Below are 11,977 nucleotides of genomic sequence, written 5' to 3' on the forward strand. Positions count from 1 at the left end.
AGGAGCCCCATCCCATCCATCCCCCCTTTCTTTTTCTTCAAACCGAACAGCTCACATATCGTTGCTTTTGGTCACACAGGGATACATAGGGCCAGGAAGGAAATGAAATGTGGAGATGAAAACCGGTGAAAAATAAATCCCAGTGAAGGTTCAACAACAGGTGCACATTCACAACTCTTCCTTTATGTAGGTAGAGTATCCACTTCTACACTGGACAATAAAACTCTTGCTTCTGAAACAAAATCAGTTTATTCACTTCTATATTTTATTCCATTTTATTCACAGACTAATTGGAAAACAGAAACTGAACAGAATTTTGACTAAGATCCCCATATTATTCTCACTGCTCTCTCTTGCATTCATTTTTAATAATCTTTACTAGAAAAAGAGTTCCAAACATGAGTTTTGTAATCCATAAATGCTTGATTTCACAAAGATAACTCCTTGACTCAAAACTTTAGAAAGGTAAAATATCAGGACAGATAAATAATGAGGGTGAAGTGGTGGTGGAAAAAGTTAGGAAGTTATCTCAGGAGAAATTCACATTTTCCAAATGTGTGGAAACAATATTACAGATCTGTATTGAGAAACTGTATATAAAAGGAGAAAACCAAGGACTTAAGAAAAATATTAGTTCCATCAATTTCTTTAGGCTGAATATGCTTTTCAGAGCAGATTTAGAATTCTGCCAGCTGGGATCACTTGTTATTGACATTTATCACTCAGAACCATCAAGAATAATTTATAATATAAATATTCTGCTTCAACCATCAGTAAGAAATGTCTCAGTCATGGCATATGTAGCTATGTACTAAAATATCTGTGATATTTTAAAATTAGTGTAATTCTGCTTTTTTTGCTGAGGGAAGTTGACATTTTCACCGACCATTGTAGACAAACACTCTGTTCTCTCCTGGAAATATGGCCAGGCTTCCTATAACTTGATATCACCCACATTCATTTAACAAAACCACTCACACTGACTAGTTAACTGTTGCTCAATCTTTGGATGAATAGCAATAAAAGCTCTTCCTGGAAAAAAAAAAAAGTATTTCTTTCTCCCTTCATCCTCCCTCAAACTTCCCATTTGCTTTCTGAAAAAAAACAAACTAGAATTTTTAGTTTAAGATACAGTTTACAGAATAATCTGTAAGGAGAGATCATCACAAACAAATAACACATCCACTGCTTGTTACGGTGGCTTTGTCATTGTGAACACTCGTGAGACATTGATTTCTCTTCTGCTTTTGAAATACACAGAGTAAATTGTAACACCCAGACCAATTCAGAGGGTGAGGAGGGAACACAAGGAGCTTTTCAGTAATTCCTCCTAGCCACACACAGTGACAGATCACAGCTTTTATTTCAGCAATCTGTTTTTACTACTGTGCTTAGGGCCAAGCATGGCGCATTATGAAGGGAGGATTTTTTACTGACATAATTGGCATAACTCCCTGAGGTAACCAAGCCTCCCAAGGAAGAAAGAGAGCTCTTGTCCTGGGCATGAACACCATAATTTTAAAGCCAATGGCAATGAGATTAATTAAAAGAGGTGTTTTACAATAAAAGTACAGTGACCCACAGATATGACAAAGCCATTTCAGACTTTAATTGGAAAGAATCTTAAGTCTTGAGAAATGTATTTCTTAGAAGGACAGAACTGTAGGCATGGCTGGTAGTGAAAACTACTCAACTTGTAGTTCTGCAGTGAAAGCTGCCAGACCAATTTATTGGAAGACTTGGAATTTTTGAAATTATACAGTACTGTATGTAGAAAACCAGCTGCAATCCTCCAGAGGCCACCAAAGCACAATTTTTCAAAACTTGATTTCAGTAGTTTGTAAAATTAAAATAAAAATAAATATAATTACTTTACAGTTCATTTTATAAACCTTCATTACCAAAATTGAGAACTCATGGAGCAGTTTGTTGCTGGCTGGTTTGATGAGGAAGATTGACCTTTGGCTCAGGTGTGCTCTCTAGAGTGTGCTTAATCTGCCTCATAGGAAACACTCAAGCAGCATCTGTTCTTTCTCAAAAATGCATGAACAAGTAAACCAAAACTCAATATACAATGTAGATCTCATTACATTTTAAACAGTCCTAAGGAGAAATTACTCACAGATGTTTATACCTAAGCCTTGAATTTCCCTAAGAAACAAATAGTTTCACCAAACAATAAGGCTTTTTTGCTATTAAGAAGCTCAACATGAATAAAAGTAGCAACCTCTGCATGTTCAAGTCTCAAAGTAAAAGAAGGGACAGACTAACGTGGGAAGTGGACAGAGGGAGAGGGGATTCAATTTATAAAATGTTGGAGAAGAGAGAAAGATGATAACTGCGGCTTTGAAAGATCTAGAATTGGATGTGTAAACCAAAAGCCTTACTCTAAAGAGTACTTATGTAAGCCCTCTTGTCAAGTCCTGACCCTTCCATCACTCCTTCCCAGAGAAGAGCATCAAGGCATGAAGTCTAAGCAATGGCCACTTCTTTCTGAGCTCCTTTACCTTCTCAGGCTGTTAGTGAAGTAGACTTGTGCAGAAACGGTCCTCATAATAGTACCTATTTGCTGGATTTTAACATGATTTAAAAATCTGTGTTGTTATAAACTTAAATACTTTCTTAATATCATAATGCTTTGTGTCTGTCTCTGTCAACATTTGTACAACCATCTAGCTATTCCTAGTAACTTCTGAATCCATTGGGCAATTTCAGCTAAGATTAACAGAGGAAGAGTGGTTGCAAAAACATTGAGTTCTTACCAGTTTTGAGGAAATAAGTGGCTAAGGAGGGGGAAAAAATGCATTAATGGTCCCCATGGAAGTGCAGAGGTAGAAGCTCACCCTTTATTAAATGGGTGATTATCTCACTGAGCAGCAGCCATTAGTGGTGATTCTCACGGGACTATTTGCCATTTATTAGCTGCTTCTCCTTGCACATGCAGGGATTGCTGTAGTCAGAGCTAAAGCCAATTTCCAGAAGCAGCCCAAAGCTGGCACCAGGTATAAGGCTGGCATCTTTTTATGCTCTGAAGTGGTCATTTGCTCTGTGAATATTCTGAGCACATGAGCAAGGTAACAATGAGGAATTTGATCACAGGGAATTAAGCTTAGTTTTGCAACTCATTTGCTGGAGTAGGTTTTTCTCCAGTTCTTGAATATGAACAGAGATGATCAAAAGTGTTGGACTTGGCCAATGACATTGTCAGGATCCCAAGGGCACCACCAGACCTGTTTGTCCCTGCTCCAAATGTCCTGGGGCTCCCCCAAGCTGGACCAGGGTCCACGACCCTGAACTGTGAATCTCTGCCCCAGAAATGCCACAACAGGACCAGTCTCCAGCTCCCCAGAGCTCTGCCCTGCCTGGCCACAGGCCCATTTTCATCCCCATGGAGGTGCTGCATGCCTGGGGCCAGGGCTGGGGCTGCCTAGGGCTGGGCTGCCTCTCCCCAGGCTACCCTGCTGCTGCCACCCTGGGATTTGTCCCCACCCCTTGTTGCACCCTGGCAGCCACTCTATAAAAGTACCAGTGCTCTTCTCTGAACCATGTCATGGGATCACTTCCCACCTGCACTACTCAGTCTGGCATTCAGCTCCCTAGAGGAAAGGAGGCACCAGAAGAAAACCTTACCCAATGCCTTCTGCAAGCTAGGGGGCAACAAAGGAGTTAGTGAAAAGCAGAGAAAAGGAGGTCTAAAGACAAGAAAAATGGCTAAATTGGTATCAAGGCTCTCCTGGTGATCTCTTGGCCACTTTTGGTGCTTGTCTGGTTAGGCTGTGGTGTCTCAGGAGGTTTCTGACCTCAGCTGACCTATTCAACTAAACCTGATAGGGATCAAGAAGATGCCTTGGCCACCACAGTCCACTTCCTAGTAAACTGAATTAGCCACCTCAGTTATGTCAATATATCAGTCTGGTGCCTATGGTGTGAGCACACCACTACTTCTGACAAGTCAGTGACAGGGCAGTAACCTGCAGTAATGGGTGAGCAGCTTGGACTAGGAGCTTCTTAAAATCACCTCAGCATGAAACCCCAGAGCCTGAGAGTCAGGGCCCTCAGGACATAGGCCACTTTGGTATTTTCACGTGTTTGTCACTCCTTCCTCTTTTAAAAGGCCGTCAAGTTGCCTCTGCCCCCTCTGCTGTCTAGTTCTATTAGAAGAGTTGTATTTGTCACAACTCTAGTGAAAACTTTCCATTTTTCATTTCTCCATTTCTCACTGCTCATCCTCCCACCATGCGTCACCTATTTCCTCAGCCTCCCCCTCAAGAAAGAGTGGTTCCCCTTTCCATCCCTTATGTGCATCAGCAGGGTTGAAATATTTTTGCTGATGACAGCTTGTGAGCAGAGCCCTAGGCTGAAGGAATGAGGGAGTCTGTAGGAGCAGAGGTCTGGGAGAGAGTGGTGTCCTACTATTTTGAAGAAAGTGGTTTTCCCAGAGACTTTATGGGAACTCACATGAGTGTGCTCTCTTGTCTAGATGTCCTCATCCCTCACCTCCAGGCAAGCTAGGCTCCATTCTAGGCTACCTCCCACGAAGCTGCTGTTCCAGTGGCAACTACACACATGGTGCTTCACAGTCTTTGTTGAGTGTTGCTGCTCTCCATTTTGCTGGGTCTTATTTTCTTCCACAAGTGTGGAGCTCTCAGGCAGTAGATTTCTTCTTTGAAAGCTAAAACAGAATGAAGGAGCAACTGTCAGTATATACAAGAAATGTAACCAAAGAGAATGAACATACTTCAACCCCAGCAGTGCTAATAGTATAAGGTCCCTTATTTCCAAGTCACCATTTCTGACTCCTGTGGAATGCCTCTGCTCAGGGCAGTTGAATGGAAGTGTTTGTAAAAATGTCCTTCCAGCCTAAATGAAAATCCAAAATGTACCAGAGGGCAAAGCAACATAGCAGTATATAGTTACCAATGGCTGTTTATTCCAGCATCCCTTGCACTGTGCTTTTAGCTCCCACTTTTCCCTCTCTGGATGTCAGTGACAAGGAATAAGAGAGAAACCAAAGACTTGCCATGGGATCACAGCACGTCCAGACCAGTGGTGCTGGGTGACATAAAAGGAGATCTGCCAGAGGAGGAGTTTTGCCTGTCTCCTTGGTTTAGTCATTTGAATGGCTCCTCCCTCAGGGATCTGTGCCTGGAGCTGGGTACAGAGCTCATCAGACCCCTTCTAATCTAAATCAGCAGTGGCTATTTACATAATGAGTGGTCAAGGAGTTCCCAGTTTGCTCCACTGACCACTGTAAATCATTTCCGTGCATAGGTAATGGCAATGTGCATCCAGTGCAATTAGCCCAACATCCCGGTCCTTTAGGCCATGATAACTGAACTAAAAGATTTCAGGGTAACACACAGATGCACTGATAATCTCTTTAGTATCATTGCTTAACAGACCTACCTCCAGGCTGATCCCAAGCTGCTGGGGGGGAGGAAGGCTCTGCAAGTGGCAGTCTTATCTGGGGGAGAGACAGAAATGATCTCATATCTTGAGGCCACATTCACTTTTGTGGTGAATTTTCAGGAAGATACCGTAGTAGAGGACCACTCATGCTCTATCAGGCATACATCCATGTGGTTTTGCAATACCAAAAAGAACTGCATGATGATTAGACTGCTGGATACAATACCTGCATGCTGGTTGATGTGGAAAATCTGGACAGGCTCTTGAAGAAGGCTTGAGAAAGTCTCTGGACACAGTGTATGGAGCAAAGACCTCGGGAAGGGAGGAGACAGTTTCAGGGGACAAAATGGCTGCAGTCAGACGGTTAGTTGGAGGCCAGGAGTTCCACAGTAGCTTCATCTGAAATGCCTCCAATACCATGAGCAGAGCTGAACTGGGAGAAGCAGAGACAAGCTGTCAATGACTGGCTAGGAAGTAGCTGAAGACAAAGGACTTGAACTTGTTAGAAAAAGGGAAAACTTTCATTATGCATGAGTCAGATTCAGGTAAACTAAAATAAACCAGTGGTGCCACCTAAAAAGATGTTAGGAGATTTTTTTTTAGATTGAAGGAAAGGAGAAGCTAACAAGTGCTAAAACATGATTCAGGATGGCACATATTCAGAGCAGGAAGTCAGGAAAACTTTATCCTCTGCTGAATAACAATAATTTGGTGAAAATTTAAAAGGGACAATGAAGAATAATCAAACAAAAGATGCATTTTTTCATGAAAGCTAGAGGTCTAACAAACAAGATGACTTTAAAGAGAAACTTGACGGGAAGAAGACAATTGATCAGATACTTTAGAATGGGGGCACAAAGCATAAAAAAAGAGACAGAGGAGGCAGAAGCAGTAGAGAATTGGTAACATACGTTAGAGAAACCTTTGTGCCAAACCAAAATAACATGCTAATTTTGTTTACAAGCAGCTCAAAACTTATATAGCCTGACATTCCTGGCCTAAGTCAGAAATATGCCATATCATATCAGTATTAAATCAAGTGTCTGTATCTATTACATGCTGAGGGAGATCAGAGTTGCTGACAGAGCAAGAAATGAAACAATAGCAGCAGGTATCAATTTGCCACTTGTATATTGGATAAATGTCACATAGGGGATTGATGCTGCATAAAACGAAAATACTGTTTCTGCATGAAAGAGCATACAAAAGAAGAAGGAACTTTTATATTAGCCCAGAGCAACATGCAGAACCTGGTTCAAAATGCCCCCCTGCTCAACATACTTACTCAGGGAACAAAACAAACAAACAAACTCAAACCAACCAACCAACCAAACCCAAACAAAAAAGAAACTCAAACTGCAATAGAATTACATAAGAACAAGGAACTTTGTGAAAAATAAGCTAAAATGGATGCCTGAAGGCTAAAAAGTTTGCATGGTGGCTATTTAAAATAGCATGTAGGAGTACATTTTCTCTCTCCTCTGTGTATGGACAAAGGCTTTGGAAAAGAAAAGCTGACACAGTTAACAGCAGGATAAAGGAATTTATTAGAAGCAGAAGACTTTCTTCATGAAATAGAAGTTGTGTCCAAGAATGGAAAATAGAAAGGATCATAAACTCTGGCAAGTTAAATGAAAACCACAACAAGGTCAGCCAGATAGAAACCCAGTAACAATTTCTGAGGACATAAAGGTCCATCAGTAAGGAATCTGAAAGAAATTAAGGCACCATGGGACAACAGAAAAAGCCTTCATGTGAATAACCTATTAAAAAAGGAGGGTAAATGGCCATCGTTCACATTTGAGGGAGGTCTCTAGTGATGCTTGAGGGTTTCTTTTCCTTGGGCTCCTGCTGTTTAACCTATTTATAAATGAACTGGAAAAGAGGCCATATGGTGAGAAGACAATTTGGTGAAGGCACAGTTATTACACATAATAGGGGTGAGTTGCTTTAACTCTTTTCAGGCTAGACGAATATTCTGTTGAGGTGTTAGTGCATGCCTGTGCTGACCTTATGCTCTTCGAAAGGCCTGGGGAAAGCCAAATGATCACGAGAGACAGCAAAGGGGAGAAGAAAGGAAGATCAAGGTCAAAAAGTCAGGAATGTACAGATAGGGAAGCAGAGGAGGATGCACCCCACCCTGAAGGCATCTGGGGAGCCAGCAGACAGTTGTCACCGATATTGTACTGGGAGACTTCAGAGGAAAAGAGAATGGATATAAGCACCGCCGTCACCAGGACTCTTCACCAGGCTTCCTCTTTCTTCTGCTGGGGATGGTGGGGGAAGTTGATCAGGAAATCTCATGACTCAGTGAGACCACAGATGGGGAAGGTATTAAAAAAAAAACAAGCAAGAGGTCTGGAAGGCACCAGAAGAGGGGCAACAGCTTGGCACGTGTACATGGTGTGTGTACAGGCTGGGTCCATGGATGGCACCCAATGGTCAGGGCATCCTGTAAGACTTGCTGTCAGCACAGGCTATTCCCAGGAAGAGCTCCTGACTTACATTCCTTGTGGGCCATGGAATCAGCTAGGAGTACAAGGTGACCTACTGGTATCCCTAGTTTCTTCCAGTGTAAGAGGTCCCACAGCATGTGTCTAGGGAAGTTATACAGGCAAGAGAAAAGAGAGAGGAGCACCAGGAGGAGTAAACATTTCCACAGCATGATTTGGGCGCAGACATGCTGAACTTTAGACCTCTAGTAAAACAATGCCTGGCTGGGTGTAGCAAGGAGGTGCAGGATCCAAGAAGGACCTCTGCAAAGCTGGGATTATATAGGGACTACTGCTGCAGAATTGAGCAGAGATGTCAGGAGCAATAACCTGCTCTTTACCTTCTGGAGAAGGCAGCATGTAGGGCAAGCAATGTAGGGTACTGAAATCTGCAAAGATTTCTGTCCAAGATGTCCCCAGGCCTAATGACAAGAGCACCATCTACCAAACTGATGAAAAAAGAGGATCCAGGGCCCTGTTAAAAATGTGATTTCGATGTGTATCTCCCCTGGATACTGCAGTTTGGATCCAGCACTTTGGGCTGCCTGGCTACCTGATAGCTCTGCTGCTGCAGACAAGATGCTGGACTAGGAGCAACTTCAGTACAGCCCTATCCTAATTCTTACAGTCACGTGTATAGGCTTGAGATAATGTCTTGCTCTCTTCTTGCTTAAAGGCAATTCCTAAACTCCCAGGCCAACAGTATCTAAAGAGCCTTCTGATTTTGGATGCCTCCATTTTGGGTCTGTGCTTTGGGTCACACTTCAATTTCTACATGAGTATGCTTAATTCCTACTTTGACAAACAGGGCTGGGACATCTCAAATGGCTCACTCCAAAGTCCAGGCCTTTCGGAGGACTGGCTGTTTGTGTATAATTAATTGGACGTTATTTATTGAGCTGGCAGCAGCAGACATTCTGTAGTACAAAGGTCTGTGCTACCCAGAAGGTCACAGTTCCAATGTTTTGTTTTCTCAGTATTGCTGGATCTGTTTAAACTGTTTAAACAGCAAAGGCAGTCCCTGACCCAACCTCTGCCATAAAGGGGTAGAGAAGAGAACTTGTCCTTAAACTTTCCTCACTCCAGTTTGCGAGTAATCTAAATACCTCTCATTAGCTTTTAGCAAGTCTCAATTGCTTTTACTTGCTGGTGTGGGCAGTGTCAAGATCAAAGCATGACAGGAAAATAAACGCTGTGGCTGCAGCTCTGCTGAGCCCCTAAAAATACATGACTGCTCTGCTTTTGTGGCTGTGGATTCTTCTGTCACTGTTCCTTCAGCTGACATTGCCATGTTACAGTATTTTATTTAAAAAGCAGTTGTCTGCTAAAACATAAAACAAAAGGCTTCCAGTTTTGTCAACTGAACTGAAGCAGACAATTTTTATTGCTTCACAGGAGATTAATAATAATAAATAAACAACCCCCTCCACCAGAGACTTCACAACAGACATGAAGCACATGGATGGACCTTATTCACAGCAGGAACTTAAATGCGGTGGAACCAGTGATATTTGATAATTACATCCCAAACACAGAAAAATCTGTGCCTCGACAAAAATGCTAAATGCTGTTTTGGCATCTTTGTCTTAACCTTTGATCCTTCATTGTGGAGAGCTCTGTATTCCTTGTAGAGACCTAAGGTTTTGTTTTTTCTTAAATGCTGTGCTCCCGATGAATGCTCACACCCAGAGGAAAACACATGAAATCAGAAGCATTCTTACATACATTTTGCAGCCACACACTGGAGTGAGAAATCAGAAAAATCCACTACACAAGTATCTGAGGGATGTAGTACCTATCTGATTCAAGGAAACAGGATACGATTCCATGAACAGCATTCTCAAGGCTCTATCAACACTGAAAAAAATATACAGTCTTGACTTTTTAACCTCATCCTATGAATCCATCCCACATCCTTGTGCTTCTAGCCTCATTTCCCACAGAGAATGAAATTTCTATGATCATGCCATCTGGCTGTCTATCAGCCAGTATGTTCTGAACCTGCTTTCTATCAAACTGACAGAGGGATTGAGGCTCAAAGAGAATTAAGTGCCTATGAAATTCATGAAAATCAGCAGCTGGGTCAAAGATGAAGATCCAAATGAGTGTCCTTGCTAAGGGAAAGGTAGGCAGACCGCAGCAGTTTTACACACTGCTTGCTAATGTCAGTCATCACGTGTGCAGCTCTGGACTCACCAGAGCAGATGTTGCTTCTTCCTCAGTGAGATCAAGGGCTTACTGTTGCTGTAGTGAGTGGTACAGGTGAGGGAAGGAGAGCAAAAGGCAATAGGACACACCTGTACAAAAGCAAGTCTCATTAGGTCCACAGAACAACGCATTTACTGATAAATTTCCACTTACATAACTGTGGAGCTCCTGCATTTCCTTAAGGCCCTCAAAGGTGTGGATCTGTTTCTCATGGAGAAGGCTGACAGGCAATCACTACCTCTTCACTCCCACACCTGGACCTGTGCCGCAGAGCTCCCATTGCTTCCACTGCTCAGTGAAATTCAAAGCAGGTTCCAGGGCTCTGGAGACAATAGATTTGATCTTTGAAACCGTAGAAAGGATATTAAAAGTTAGGATGGAAAGTACAGCCCAGTTCAAAGTTTCCCTAAAGAAAAAAATCCCTACCAGAGAAAATATAGAAACCAAATTATTTCTCCTTCCCTAGCAAAGGGAGTTTCAGCTTTTGTTTTTTATATCCTGCTCTCCTGCTTCACGTAGTGTGCTGTGGAACAGCAGCTGAGCTTGCAAATACTTCTGGAGGAAAAGGACTGTTTTGCTTGAAGTTATGCCTGTCCTGGAGGGAAAACCCGTGTGTTTTTAAGAGTCCTGTGTTTTAACTAACTGAGGAAGAATGTTGTTTAACATCACCTTGGCAAGTGTATGCTGCATGTACATTTCCCAGTGCTGAAGCCTGACCCTTTATGCTTACCTTCAGTGCACTTCTGTGTGGGCAAACTTGTGACCCCAGCCCCAGGCTTGCCACAGCCCCCCAGGCTGCTGCTGGCCAGGCCACCAGGGGAAGGATTGCTGTGGGCTGACCCACAGCGGGGGCAGGAGCTTGCTGTGGTTTGCTCATGGGGGCTTTCCTCATGACAAAAAGGAAGATAGAGAAGGGTTTTGCCTCTTGATGGGTTTATAAAGAGTAAACACGTAGCTCTGCAGGACTCACAGAAAGAGGCCCTTGGGTGAAAGCTAAGTGCCCTTCTTGGAGATCGGCTTGATGTGTGACTGACTCATGGGGGCAGAAAAGTTCTAATTTTAGTGAAGAACAGATGTGAAATATATTAACTGGAGCCCTCTCCTCTCTAAGATTTCCTCCAGCAGTGCCCCCCCCCCCTCACTTCTGTCTTCTCAAGCACTCTATGATTTCACACACGAGAAAGAAGTGATTTTCTTGCACTCTCAAGAGATCCACTGGGTTTTATATTTTACTTGTACCTTCTAAGTAATAGACTGAGTTCCTGGTCCTTGAAATGAGAGAACACAAAGAGAAAAATAAAGCTTAGAGCCTGTTATATTTACCATTATGGTCAATGAAGATAGAAGCAAAAAGTTTTAAAAATAAATGGGCTATTTCAACAGTGAGGCTCCCAGTGAAATTGCTGTCTGAACTTCCTTCACAGAACAGACTGGAGTTTCCAAAAGTGTTACCCACCCACAGCGTTTACCCATCTGAGTCGGACTTTTGCATGGTGAGGACTTGTCAAACTGACTTCTCCTCATAAAGTTTTCTAGAGGTGATTTGGATTTAGGGTGCCCAGACTGGGGTGACTTCCAGAAACCTGGTTTTCAAAAGGGACTGACCATGCATTCTCCACCCATCAAATCTCAAAAGCCCCCTCCTAAATAGCTTCTCTCCATCATGATCTCAGTAGCCTAAAGACAGCAGCCACAAGTGTTTTCCAAAAATAACATCAGCAACTTTCAGTTTCAGGATTTGTAAATGCTTCTGTGATCGACCTCGGACTTCCTCAAAAATTCTCCAGGGGGAAACAGCTCTCACAGATCGCAGGGAAAGGATTTCCCCTCCCCCCTCCAGATACCTGGAGGGGACGTCCAAATGGTTC

The 11,977-nt window shown here is 42.8% G+C and overlaps 1 long non-coding RNA gene across 3 annotated transcripts in view; it reads right to left on the reverse strand.

Annotated features, from left to right (window-relative positions):
- Window positions 1-259: 259 nt before the first annotated feature.
- LOC138106798 (uncharacterized) overlaps window positions 260-11,977 on the reverse strand; it is a 38,504-nt gene continuing 26,786 nt past the window's right edge. For 2 of the 3 annotated variants that reach the window (XR_011149113.1, XR_011149114.1), the window contains exons 2-5: window positions 10,263-10,451; window positions 5,636-5,842; window positions 5,407-5,464; window positions 260-4,672 (exon numbers count right to left, since the gene is read on the reverse strand). This is a non-coding gene — a long non-coding RNA (uncharacterized lncRNA). The remainder of the gene's footprint in view (window positions 4,673-5,406; window positions 5,465-5,635; window positions 5,843-10,262; window positions 10,452-11,977) is intronic. The other variant, XR_011149115.1, reaches the window with a different exon arrangement.

The sequence above is a fragment of the Aphelocoma coerulescens genome, chromosome 2 (assembly GCF_041296385.1).
Source record: "Aphelocoma coerulescens isolate FSJ_1873_10779 chromosome 2, UR_Acoe_1.0, whole genome shotgun sequence".
NCBI classification, from domain to species: domain Eukaryota; kingdom Metazoa; phylum Chordata; class Aves; order Passeriformes; family Corvidae; genus Aphelocoma; species Aphelocoma coerulescens.